This window comes from Callospermophilus lateralis, chromosome 3 (assembly GCF_048772815.1).
Source record: "Callospermophilus lateralis isolate mCalLat2 chromosome 3, mCalLat2.hap1, whole genome shotgun sequence".
Taxonomy (NCBI): Eukaryota; Metazoa; Chordata; class Mammalia; order Rodentia; family Sciuridae; genus Callospermophilus; species Callospermophilus lateralis.
The window spans coordinates 112,239,050-112,253,156 of record NC_135307.1 but is presented as its reverse complement, the minus strand read 5'-3'; positions in this window follow the sequence as shown (position 1 = coordinate 112,253,156).

Here is a 14,107-nt window from a genome sequence, read left to right as displayed (position 1 = left end):
TGTCCCACAAAATAGATACTGTAGATTCCTAAACCCCAGTACCATAGGATGAGACCTTATTTGGAGGTAGGATCTTCAAAGGTAATGAGGTCATTAAGGTGGATGCTAATCCAATTAAAATTAGATCTAAAGGTGGGTGTCCTTATCAGAAGGGAAATTTGGACACAGATCTATGCTCAAGGGGAAACCCATGTGAAGATAAAGGCAGTGATCAGGGTGAGGTTTCTATAGGCCAAGGAGCTCCAAAGGATTGCCAGCCCACACCAGAAGCTAGGAGAAAGGCCTGGAGCATATGCTTTACTCTCAGCCCTAACAAAGAACCAACCCTTCCAAACCTTAGTTTTGAACTTGGATCCTCTAGAACTGTCAGATAAGGAATTTCTGTTGTATAAGCCACCTATTTTGTGGTATTTTATTATGGTAGCCCCAGCAGACTTATACAAATATCCAGGATGATCCTGAAAATCAGTGTTGAGAAGTCCTCTCAGAGGGCACTTTGTGCAGGAAGAGAGATGGCCTGAGGTGTGGATTAATACCTGACCATGGGCAGTGACTCATGGATAGGGATTTTTTTAAGTGTTTTACTAGAACACAACCAAACCCATTGCTCTAATTTCACATGCAATTCCTATTTTGTTACCTGGTTTACCCTGCCCAATCCATTTTTGAAGCAGCCAACAGAGTGGTGGTTGGATTACATGACATGGAGGGAGAAAACATGAAAATATTCACTAACACCCTCAAAAGGAAAGCATACTGGAACCACCCAGTGAACAGCTGTCACACCTGATAAGCTCCAGATACTCTTAGTTCTATAAGCCCACATAATCCCTTGTTCAATGAGCCCACCCAAGTCAAGGAAAAATCAACTTCTTTCTGTTCAGAATACTTTTACTAAAATATAGGAGTGTTCAATATACTTTGGGGTGAATGTCTTTAAAATACCAAAATAAAAGAAAAACACATTAAATGTACTTAAAGTATAAAACGGTTACCTGGAAAATTAAATTTTTATGGAAACAATTAAAAAAATCCTATCATACAAGGCATAACTTTTTAGTTTTACCATGAATGTCCAAATAAATTTAGCAAGATATGCTTAGATGAATTAACATATTCTACTATTTATACATTGTTTTGAATTCTCTTACTATTCCAATTTTGGAATTACTACTCTAACCAAAATTTTTATGTTTAAAATATAAGAATATAAGAAGCGATTTAACAACATTCTTTTAACTCTATTCTGGATAAGTTCTGCTACTATTTCATAATCATATTGTAGGTTAATTAATTAGTTATTCCAACTAAAATATTACCCAGAGGTAAAGAAACACGTCTTACATTTGTCAAAATTCTTGCTCTTCATTAAGTTAAAACATATTTTAGTTTTTATCCTTTTCCTTTAGGCAACTTCCCTACTGTTGAAACCTATTAGCTTTAGTTAGCTAGTTATATCTTATTCAAGTTTTGTTTTCTGAACAAGAAAGAGAACCATGGCCCACCTGTAGCTGACATTTTAACAAAGATCTGTGACCTATTTGCCTACCATCTATCTATCAGCCTATTTATCTCCTTCCTTCTTTCCTTCCTTCCCCAAACAAGAATTCCAATGCAGCAAACTTTTGTTTAAAAATAAGGGAGAAAGTAAAACATTCCCAGAAAAACACAAAACTTCAAGGAGTTTGTTTCTAGTAGACTTGACCTACAAGAAATGCTAAAGGATATTTCTGCAGCTTGAAATGGAAGGACACTAAACAATAACTCAAGGCTGTATAAAGAAATATAGGAGAAATACAGATCACCAGCATTATTGTAGTTTTAGTTTCTAACTCTACTTTTTACATGATAAAAGACAAACACATTTAAAAAATATAAATCCGTTACTGGCCATGTGATATAAAGACGTCATTTGTGATGGCAACAACATAAAGGGGCAGCAGTGACACAGATGTATAAGAGCAGAAATTTTGTATGCTTTTGAAATTAATATCAGTTCAAACTAGGCTGCTATAAATTTAAGATATTAAATGTAATCTTTCTTGTAACCATTAAGAAAATATCTTAAAAGTTACATATAAGAAGAATATAAGCCAGGCAATGTGGCACATGCCTGTTGTAAGGAACCGTGGAAAAACTCCGTAAACTCAACAAGCCAAAACAACCATTTACCTGTCTGAGATTTTCTTAGAAGAGAAGGGGGTGGAGAGAGAGAGAGAGAGAGAGAGAGGGGGGGGGAGAGGGGGAAGGGGGGGTGAGAGAGAGGAGAGGGAGAGTAAGAGAGGGAAGAGTAAGAGAGAGAGGGAGAGTAAGAGTAAGAGAGAGAGCAGAACAGGGTGTTGATATTTATGGGCTCAACGCGGGATGAGGAGGAGCAGGGTGAGTGGGCTGTTACTTCTTCATTGGCCGAGAGTTCGAGCCACTTCAGGGTTTGGAGGTGTGCCATTCAAAGTTCCCGCCATTCACAGGGATTGGAAGTGACGGTTTGCATGCCATTCAGTGCCTCATGGACCTGAGCTCCCGGCGCTCCAGGCGCCATCTTTACCAACACCTGTAGTTCCAAATACTCAGGAGACTGAGGCAGGAGGATTGAAAATTTGAGACCAGCCTGGGCAACTTAGCAAGATCCTATCTCAAAACAAAAATTTTTAAAAAGGGCTCAGGATGTAGCTCAGTGATAGAGTACCCATGGATTCAATCCCCAGTACTATGAAGAAAAAAATAAAAAAGGAAAGGAAGGAAGGAAGGGAGGGAGGGAGAGAAGGGAGGGAAGGGGGAGAAGAAAGAAGGAAGGCAAGATGAAGGAGAAAAAAGAAAATGAGATAGAAATTACTATGGTACACTACCAAAAAGTCAAGTAAACACAAAAGGAAAGAATAATAGAGAAAGTGGGGGTGTGGGTATAAGACAAACATGACAGAAGTTAAGTTCTTATCAGTAATTATTATACATGTAAATGGATTAATTTTTCCAACTAAAGGCAGAGATTTGTAGAATGAATAGAAACAAAAATGATCCAATGATATGCTATCTATAAGAGATTCACTTAGATTCAAAGACACAAATATGTTGAAGGAGAAAGACTATATAAAGATATTCTGTGCAAAGAGTAACCAAAAGAGAGCTGGTACCTATGCTAACATCAGACAATAGACTTCAAGTCAAAAACTGTTATAAGAGACACAAACACTGTATTTATAAAGGGTCAATTCATCAAGAAGATATAATAATTATAAATATACACACATCATATATGAAGCAAATACTGACAAATATTAGGGACAGAAAGACAATACTACAATATTAGTTGGAGACTTCAATACCCCAGTTTAAATAATGGATTGAGAATCTAAATAAAAGATCAATAAGAAAATAGAAGAAAGCAGACAACATGATAAACAATCTAGACCTAAAAGACTTGCAGGAAATTTTACTCAATAACAGCAAAATACATATTATTTTGAAGTGCATACGAACATTCTCCAAAAAATAGATCATATGTAGGTCACAAAAAAAAACTCACAAATTTAAGAAGACTGAAATTAAAATATTCTCTCTGAATAGAAATAAAACAGAAATCAATAACAAAACTGGAAAATTCACAAATATGTGGAAATTAAGCAGCAAATTTTTAAACTACCAATAGGTCAAAAAAGCAATCATAGCAGAAATTAGAAATACTTAAACATAAATAAAAATAAAATGACAATATACCAACTATATGGGATGTAGCAAAGGCAGTTCTCAGAGGGAGATACATAAGCAGAAAATGCAAACAATAAAAAAGAAAAACTTTAAATAACCTAACTTTATACCTTAGGAAACTAGAAAAAGATAAGCAAATGAAACCCAAAATTAATAGAAGAAAATAATAAAGATTAAAGGTAAGTGAAATAAAAAATAGAAAAAAGTAGAATTAAACCAAAAGTTGAGAGAAGATTCAAGAAATTAAAATCAGATTTAAAAAATGGGATACATTACAGCAATAGAAAGTATTATGAGAATATTATATGAACCATCGTATGTCAACAAATTGGATATCATGAAATCTAGGACAAATTTCTAGAAAGAGAAAAGCTATCAAAACTGCTGGGAGCCATCAGCCAAGTAGGTATGACAAATTCCTTGCCAGCTTACTCCCATGCTGTCTAGTGGAAGGACTTCTGAAAGGTGACCTTGCTCAAGGACCAGGGCAGGATCCGTGTTTAGGGTGTTCCCCCTTTAGAATAGGGTGGTTTAGCATAATAGGAGATTAGGGTGTTCCCCCTTTAGAATAGGGCAGTTTAGCATAATAGGAGATTAGGGTGTTCCCCCTTTAGAATAGGGCGTATCCTGCTGCTGAGTTCCTCTTGAGTGCTTAGGGTCAGACAGTATATTTTGGGAGACTGAAGCCCATGCGGTGTGGATTTGGGAGAGAGTGGATTTGGGCAGAGAACGTGGATTCCCCCAGAGCGTGTTTGTAGATGGCCGGTGTGAGTTCGGGAATAAAGAATTGCTGTTTGAATCTACAAGCTGTGTGGAGACTCGTGATTTGTGCCCAGCCAGAGACTGCGGCACAAAACTGACTCAGAAGAAACAGAAAATGTTGGCATTTTTAGTGTGAATTACTGTATCTGTGATTACATCAGTATATTTTTGTGAGTTGAATCTAGTATTTGTTCCTTCTTATATGTTCAATCTTGTTCACCTCAATGTAGAACTAGGAATGCTATAATATGTAGTCAGAGGACTACTAGACAAAAACTACATGTTTTAATTCTTCCAGTTCTTCTTTAAAAATAAAGTTGAAAATTAGCATATACATATTCTATTAAAAAATTAATCAACATGTTCAGTTTTTCAAAGATCTTCATTTAGGCTGGGCACAGTGGCTGGTACATGTAATCCCAGATAGATAGATAGGAGGCTGAGATGAAAGGATCACTTGAACTCAAGAGTTTAGGGCCAGCCTGAGTAACATAGCAAGATACTTTTTAAAAAATACATGTCTTTATTTAGTAGATATTAGAAGGTTACTTAAAAAGAACTTAGATTTCATGAGTCAGATATTTTAATACAGATGAAGGCAAGATTTTTATTCAAAAATAACTTTCTCTAAGTAAAGGATTAGAGGTTTCATTATGAGCAATTTTTTAATATTATGATATTTAAAATAACTAGTAGTTTTTCTTATTGCATGAAATCAATTAAAAGTTGGCTTTAACTCAAAACACTGTAACCCACCAAAACATGAACATATAAAAGAGTATTTTATAATGCTTTAATACATTGTAAACATTTTCTCAAAGAGTTTTAAACACTCTAGCAGACCAAAGATACTTTGAATGTTCTCTAATTACTTCATATTGCACTAGTATTATGAAATCAGACAGTCTCTAAAACTGCAAGTAACATAAAGCTACTACTTAAGTGTCTAATTGTGTATTAGACCCTTCACATGTTATCCCTTTCAAACCTTTTAGCTCATTCTCAACTGATATCCTCCTTTTCTACATCATTGGAAAAATGATAGTAGCTACAATCTGGAATTTTCTCACTTGTTTTTACCAAACCAATAAGCCCATTCTTATCTGAATCTTTTCTTCCTCCTTCCCTATTATTCTACCCTCTCTCAGTTTGATGAAGGCTCTTTAGATCAAACTACCCATTTACAGAAAATAGAGAGGACTAGAGAATCTGTTACAGTACTATGCAATCAGCATAATCAATCCTCCAGGAAACAGGACAAATGTAGGCCCCCCAAAAAAGCAGTTTCTTCAACAATGAACTTCAAGAGTGGGGGAAGAAGTGGGAAAGGATATTTGTAGATTAAAAGAGATTTACAAGTCAAATCAACAAATCTCAATGTGTGAAATTTATTTGTTCTTGAGTCATACAAAGAAACTCCAAATTTCCAATTTAACTTTTAAAATTTAAACATTGACGAGATATTTGATATTAAAAATAATTTTATATGTGATTATACTGTTATATGTATTCTAAAAAGCTTATAGAGATTCATATCATTATATTTAGAGATGAAATGATTAAAGTATTTGGGATTTAATTCAGCATACAGGAAGAGAGCAAAGCAGCAGAGGTATAGATGACAGAAAACTGGCCAATAGTACATATTGTTGAAACAGAATGATGGGTATATGGGTCCATTATATCATTATTTACTTTTGCAAATGTTTGACATTTTTAATAGTAAAATCATGTTTAAAATAAACAACAGTAAATAGTGTTTTATGAAATAAAACCTATAATACAGCTAGTGGCAATTATTTTTGAACCCCACTACTCCCTCAATCACACGTCCATTTAATCACCAAATTCTTTTTTTTTTTTTTTTTTTTTTGTGGTTCTGGGGATAGAACTCAGTGCCTTGTGCACTCTACCAAATGAGCTATATCCCTAGCCCCTTGATTCTTCTTTTAATTGCTGCTTCTTTCCATCTACTCCAGCTAAATTTGGCCTGTGCACAAAGCATGACTATTTTTTACTACTTCTAAAATTAGCCAGTTTTTAAAAAATAAACAAAAATATTTGATCATACTAGTTCTTCACTTAAAATCCACTAATAGATTCTCATTGATCATAGGAGAAAGGCTAAAATATCTAACATACATACCCCGCAGGGTCTACTCTGACCCTGTGTATATCCCACTCCATTTCAGGATGCTCTCTCAAGATGCATCCCCATACTCCAAGTACTTTTTGAACCTGCCACACTCATTCTCAGACCGGAGCTTTCACCTGTGCTCATCCCACGGCTTGGAATGCTCCCTTAACCTAACCAGTAAACACACCCTCTACTTTCGACCTCACCTTAAACTTAAATACCTCTTTTCCCAGAGTAACTTTCCAATTATTCTTGGTTTAGATGAGGTCAAATATCTTACCTTCATAATAACTTGCCACAACTGAAATTTTCAAGTTGTTGATATTGTTTAATATTTATATTTCCTGCTATAATGTGTTGAGAGCCACAGCCGAAGGGGCCCCAGCAAACTTTCAGACTGCCAGCTGATGAGCTGAAGGGGCCCCAGCAAACTTTCAGACTGCCAGCTGATGATTGGCTCACAGCGGCCCCAGCAACATCTAGCTGATTGGCTCCTCTGCGGTGATGCTCATTGGGCTGTTTCCCTGCCCTTTCAGAGCACAGAGCTGCTCATTGGGGGACTTTCTTGGCTCCGCCCATGCGACCCAGCCAATCGGCCTCAAGAGCAGGAGGATTGTGGGAGGAGGAGGTTGTTGGGGTGTGTGGCGTGTGGGAAGCCGGTGGTGGCAGTTGGGCTCTGAGGGTTTTTTCCTGAGCAGCTGTTTTGTTTATCGTGTGTGGTTCTAAAAATAAAGTTAGTTTCTTTTGACAAGTGGCTCCTGAATTGTGCCCAGCCAGACTGCGGCATTTGGTGGCTCGCACGGGGAGCGACTGAGGGTAAGTGAACCGCTCGCCCCTGAGGGCAGGGTGAGAGGATGGGGAGCCATTTTAAGATTCCTCTTTTGTTTTGCTTCATTTTTGTTTTAAGTTGCCTGTCCCTGGAGATGAGTGAGACGGAAGAAAAACCGCTCACTTCTGAGGAAAAACTATTTACGTCTGAGGAACAGATAGGGAGAAAGGACGGATGCACATGTCAGGAGGATAGAAAGGCTATAATGAATTTTTGTTGTTCCATTTTTATTTCATTCTGTCTCGGTTTTGTTTGGCGTCATCTTGTTGGGTTGTATTATAGTAGAAATACGGGATCAGAAACTAGTAAAAAACAAACTGAAAGAGTGTTAAGTAAATTGTTAGAGGAAGAAGGCATCTCAGTAAAATCAAGAACAGTCAGGGCATACGTTGATACAATGCAAAAATGTAGCCCATGGCTTTTTAAGGAGGAGTTGTTAAATATATCACAATGGAACCATCATGGTGAAGATTTAAAAAGAATAGAAAAGAACAGCCCAGGAACTCTGCCAGCTGGCACATTGGCATTGTGGGCATTGGTATCTGGTTTTCTTAGTCCAAAGCCTTCAATTCAGACAAAGGTAGAGGAAGGAGAAGACATATTGATTCAAGTAAAAGAGGAGGTCTCTCAAGTTAGTCAGAAAGAGGAAAAGATTCAAGTAAAAGAGAAGGTCTTTCGAGCTAATCAGACAGAGAAAGAAAGTTTAGAGCAGAAAAAGCCATCAGGGGGAAAGTTACAAAAGGAGACTGCTACTAAAACCTTTCTATCACCAGAGGGCTTAAGTGTCCAACCAACAGCACCACCTCTACAGGAGACTGCTACTAACACCTTTCTATCACCAGAGGACGTAAGTGTCCAACTGACAAGGCCACTTCCATATGCTGAGAGGCCCCCAACCCCCGCAGTGGATAGTTCAGATCCTGAGACAGGATCTCAAGTATTAACATGCCCTGTATTTGAGGTAGGAGGGCAGCGAATTTACCATACTTTAAATTTCAAAACAGTGAAGCAGCTAAGAGAGGCTGTAACAACCTATGATCCTCAAGCACCCTTCACCGTAAGCTTGGTCGAATCCATTACCAACTTGAACATGACGCCAGCAGATTGGGCTAATATGTGTAAAGCTGTGCTAAATGGAGGACAATACCTGTTATGGAAGGTTGCCAATGAGGAATTTTGCAAGGAGACGGCTAGGCGAAATGCAACAGCTGGTTATCCTCAGAGAAATCTAGATATGTTGTTAGGAAAGGGACCTTATGAGGATCAGCAGCAACAAATTGCATATGATCCTGGTGTATATTTACAAATTGCTGTAGATGCAGTTAAGGCATGGAAGACTTTACAAGGACATGGAGGTTTACAAGGTCAATTATCTAAGATAATACAAGGAACTAATGAATCTTATGCTGAATTTGTAGATAGGCTTATTCAAACAGCTACCAGAGTTTTTGGGAATACAGAACAAGCAATGCCATTAATAAAACAACTGGCTTATGACCAAGCGAATCGTTGGTGCAGAGATATCATTAGACCATGGAAACATGAAGATTTAAACACATATATTAAATTATGTAGAGACATTAATGAACAAGAGCAAGTCATGGCAGCTGCAATAAAACAGGCTTTAGATGCCAGAGACATTAATGAACAAGGGAAAATTGTGGCAGCTGCAGTAAAACAGGCTTTAGATGCCAGAGACATTAATGAACAAGGGCAAATTGTGGCAGCTGCAGTAAAACAGGCTTTAGATTCCAGGCCAAGAACATTCTACAATTGTGAACAAACAGGACATTTTAAAAGGAATTGCCCCATAGGAGGAGGGTTTAACAAAACTAGGTATCAAAGGAGTAAAATACCGGGTATTTGCCCACGATGCCGTAGAGGGAGACATTGGGCTAATGAATGCCATTCTCAAACCACCATAGAGGGTACTCCATTATCAAAAAACGAACAAGGATCAAGTGTTTATCCACGATATCATGGAGAAAGGCATTGGGCTCCATTGCCAAAAAATGGACAGGGGGGCCCAATGCTCCGGGGCCCCAAACCACAAATATACAGAGCACTGGAGGAACCCAGCAACCCCATCAGGGTAGTGCCCAGGACACATTGTCCATCAGATCCCTCATCAGACAAACCAGAGGGAGCGCAGGGTTGGACATCTGCGCCTCCGCCAGATCAGTACTAACTCCAGAGATGGGAGTTCAAATCATTCCCACAGGGGTGAAAGGACCTCTTCCCAAAGGAACAGGAGGCTTATTATTGGGACGCAGCTCTTCTACTCTAAAAGGACTTATGATAAGTCCTGGGGTAATTGATCCCGATTATGAAGGTGAAATAAAAATTATAGCCAGTTCTCCAAATGGTATATCAGTAATTTCACCAGGAGATAGAATAGCACAGTTACTAATAATACCAAGCCTACATGATAAATTTTCCAGTCGTGCTATAGAAAGAGGTTCCAAGGGATTAGGCTCCACAGGTGTAGATTGGGCTATGCTGTCTTTAAATTTAGATTCTCGCCCCATGCTAAAACTAAATATTCAAGGACATGAATTTAATGGGCTACTGGATACAGGTACAGAACTTAGCATCATCTCTCGTCAAGAATGGCCAAAACATTGGCCATTACAACAAGCCACTCAAACGCTTCGAGGCCTAGGAGTGGCGACTAATCCCCATAGAAGTGCAATGGTATTAGATTGGAAGGATCCTGAAGGATGTGAAGGAACTATACAGCCATATGTATTGGATCTTCTTCCTATAAATTTATGGGGACGAGATGTCCTAGATCAATTAGGTTTGACATTAACAAATAACATCAACCAAAATGCACCCACTATTATGACTAGACAAGGTTTTAGGAAAGGAAAAAGATTAGGAAAACAAGAACAAGGTATAGCAGCACCAATACAAATAGATCAAGGAACAGACAGACATGGGTTGGATTTTCAGAAAGGGCCACTGAGACAATAAAAATTACTTGGAAATCAGAAAGACCAGTATGGGTTCCTCAGTGGCCCCTGACTAAAGAAAAGATACTAGCAGCCCATGATCTGGTCAAACAACAATTAGCAGAAGGACATATACAACCTTCTGTATCTCCCCATAATACTCCCATTTTTGTCATCAAAAAGAAATCTGGTAAATGGAGATTATTGCAAGATTTAAGAGCCATTAATAATGAGATGGTTATTATGGGACCTGCTCAATCGGGGATTCCTCAATTGTCTGCTTTGCCAAAAACTTGGTATGTTTTAGTTATAGATATTAAAGATTGTTTTTTTTTTTCAATTCCAATTCATCCTGAGGATAGTCCACGTTTTGCATTTACTATCCCTGCACTGAATCATGAAGGTCCTGATCAGAGATATGAATGGAAAGTACTCCCTCAAGGGATGGCTAACAGCCCAACTATGTGTCAAATTTATGTTAACAAAGCAATCCAGCCACTTAGAAATCAAAATCCTGAACTACAAATATTTCACTATATGGATGATGTATTATTAGCACACAAAGCTAAAAACACATTGCTAGACTGTTATGCCACACTTACAAACTTATTAAAAAATTATAATCTAGAGATAGCAATAGATAAAGTACAATTAAATTTTCCAATTAATTATTTAGGAGTTCTATTATCCTCAACCATGGTCCGTCCACCAAAAATTCAAATACGAGTAGATCAACTCAAATCACTTAATGACTTTCAAAAGTTATTAGGAGGCATAAATTGGATAAGGCCTTATCTAGGTATACCAACAGGAGAGTTGGGACCTTTATTTGATATCCTAAAAGGTCCATCAGATCCAAATTCACCCCGAATGTTAACGCCTGAAGCAAGAAAGGCATTAAAAATCATTGAAACATATATGGAAAATATGCATTTGGATAGAATTGATATAAGTTTGCCTTTATTATTTATTGTACTACCAACAAAAAATATTCCTACAGGAGTATTTTGGCAAGAAGGCCCATTATTGTGGATACATTTATCTTATTCTCCTAACACTATTCTTACTAGGTATCCTGAGGCTGTAGGACAATTAATACTCAAAGGAATAAAAGCAGCAAAGGGAGTGTTTGGAATTTCTCCCAATAAAATTATTACTCCATATACTATGAATCAAATTGATGAGTTAGCTAATGAGTTAAATACTTGGGCAATAATCATGTGCAAATCTAATGTTTCATTTGATAACCACTTACCATCTAATCCTTTATTGTCTTTTTGGTCATCGCATCCTGTAATTTTTCCAAAAATGACAAGAAAAACACCTATCGGGAATGCTCCAAATATATTCACTGATGGATCAAATAATGGCACAGCAGCAATAGTTACACCTGATCAAACTTTTACATTTTTAGTACCCAAACAATCAGCTCAAAAGGTAGAGCTTAAGGCAGTATTACAGGCTTTTGTGATGTTTAAAAATTCTGTATTTAATTTATTTTTCGATAGTCAGTATATAGTTAATGCTATAGTATCCCTTGAAGATGCTGGTAGGATTTCCCCTTCCTCTACTATTTTCTTTTTGCTTTCCACTATACAAAATCTAATCTGGGACAGAAAAGATCCATTCTTTATAGGACATATCAGGGCACATACAGGATTGCCTGGAGCCCTTAGTTTGGGCAATGATTTAGCAGATAAAACTACACATGACATACATATTTTCTCTACACTAGAAGAAGCTATAAATTTTCATAAAAAGTTCCATGTCAATGCTAATACTTTACAAAAGCGTTTTAAAATAACTAAGGAACAAGCTAGACAAATAATAAAACAATGTCAAAATTGTGTGACCTTTTTACCACAAGTTAATCTTGGAGTCAATCCTAAAGGATTGATACCTAACCATATTTGGCAGATGGACGTCACACACTTGCCAGAATTGGGAAAATTAAATTATTTGCATGTTACAGTTGATACTTCTTCTGGATTTTTGATGGGCTCCCTTCATGCCGGAGAAAAAACTAAAGATGTTATAGCTCATTGCTTACAAAATTTTGCCACTGTGGGCGTTCCAAAACAGTTAAAAACAGATAATGCCCCTGGTTATACTTCTACCTCTTTTAAACAATTTTGCTCATCATTTGGCATTACTCATATAACAGGAATCCCATACAATCCACAGGGACAAGGCATAGTTGAAAGAGCTCATCAAACTATTAAAATGTACTTATTAAAGCAAAAAGAAGGAATTGGGAAGGGGTATATATTCCCCAAAGATAAACTTAAAATAACCCTTTTTACTCTAAACTTTTTAAATTTGGATTCATCAGGGCTTAGTGCTGCGGAAAGGCATATGTGTCCAAAAAATGTATATAAGCCCAAGGTACTTTGGAAGGATATTCTAACAGGACAATGGAAAGGTCCTGACCCAGTAATTGTCTGGAGTCGGGGGTCTGTTTGTGTGTTTCCACAGGGAGAACAGCAGCCGATTTGGATTCCAGAGAGATTAACTAAGGTCCTGACCCAGTGATTGCCTGGAATCGGGGGTCTGTTTATGTGTTTCCACAGGGAGAACAGCAGCTGATTTGGATTCCAGACAGATTAACTAAAGCGATTTCTACAGACCAAAAAGAAGATGTGATATCCAGAACTCCAGTTTGGTTATTCTTACATCTGCGACAGAACCAGAATGCTTTTTTCAATATCTATTTTATTATTGCCCTTTCCCATATTTTTTTTTTTTTTTGAGCTCATAGAGACCTAGGTTAATGTTTTGCTGATCAGTCCTATTTTTTGACTATAGAGTTTTTAAACATTGCAATGGAGATTTCACCTGTAAAAAGTTATAAGGCCTTTACTATTATGTTATGTGTCGTATGTATTATGTGTGCACACTTGTGTTTTGTGTTTGAATGTACTTATGTCCATATGTCATATATGATGATCGCTCATGAAAAAATGGATCCAAATAATTTTTTTTATTCACGTGATTTATATGGTTTAATTTAAATTGGGTAAACAGCTATTGAAGATTGTTTTAAAATGTGAACAAAAAAGGAGGTTAACAGATCTGTTTGTTTACTTTCACCTTTCCTTTTCATTATATTTAATAATTCTCTTAAAGATAATGTAAATTGTTAAGAAAATTGTTTTCTTTTAATGCCTTCTGGAACGTTACATAATTTTTTCTTTAGCCATTATTGCCAGAATTCCTATCTTCAGTGAAGACAATGTAAATTGTTAAGAAAATTGTTTTCTTTTAGTGCCTTCTGGAATGTTATATAATGTTATATAATTTTTCTTTAGCCATTATTGCCAGAATTCCTATCTTCATCCCAGTGCATGAAGACAAAGATAAAACCAATCTACAGCTTCTGCAATAGCCATCACTGAACTGCTTGCAGAACTTGCCTGGACTATGTATCACTTATATGCATTGTGAACTCACTTGTATGCATTGTGAACTATCTGTTGGTGCAGCAACTTCTGGTAGTGTTGGGGTATTTGTGCTGATGGTGTCATTGGTGGTACAATTTTTCCAAAAGAAGCCTTCAGCTGGCTTGGTGTATCTTCCTCCCTTCTGTTTGTCATGATCGTTCAGCTAAAATTTGGGGGCCAACAGAGGTGAGGCAAAGAACCTCACCCCCCCACTGGTACGAAGACCTCTACACAGGTGTGGCTGTATACTGGACTGGTAGTCAATGACGGGTAAGATCCA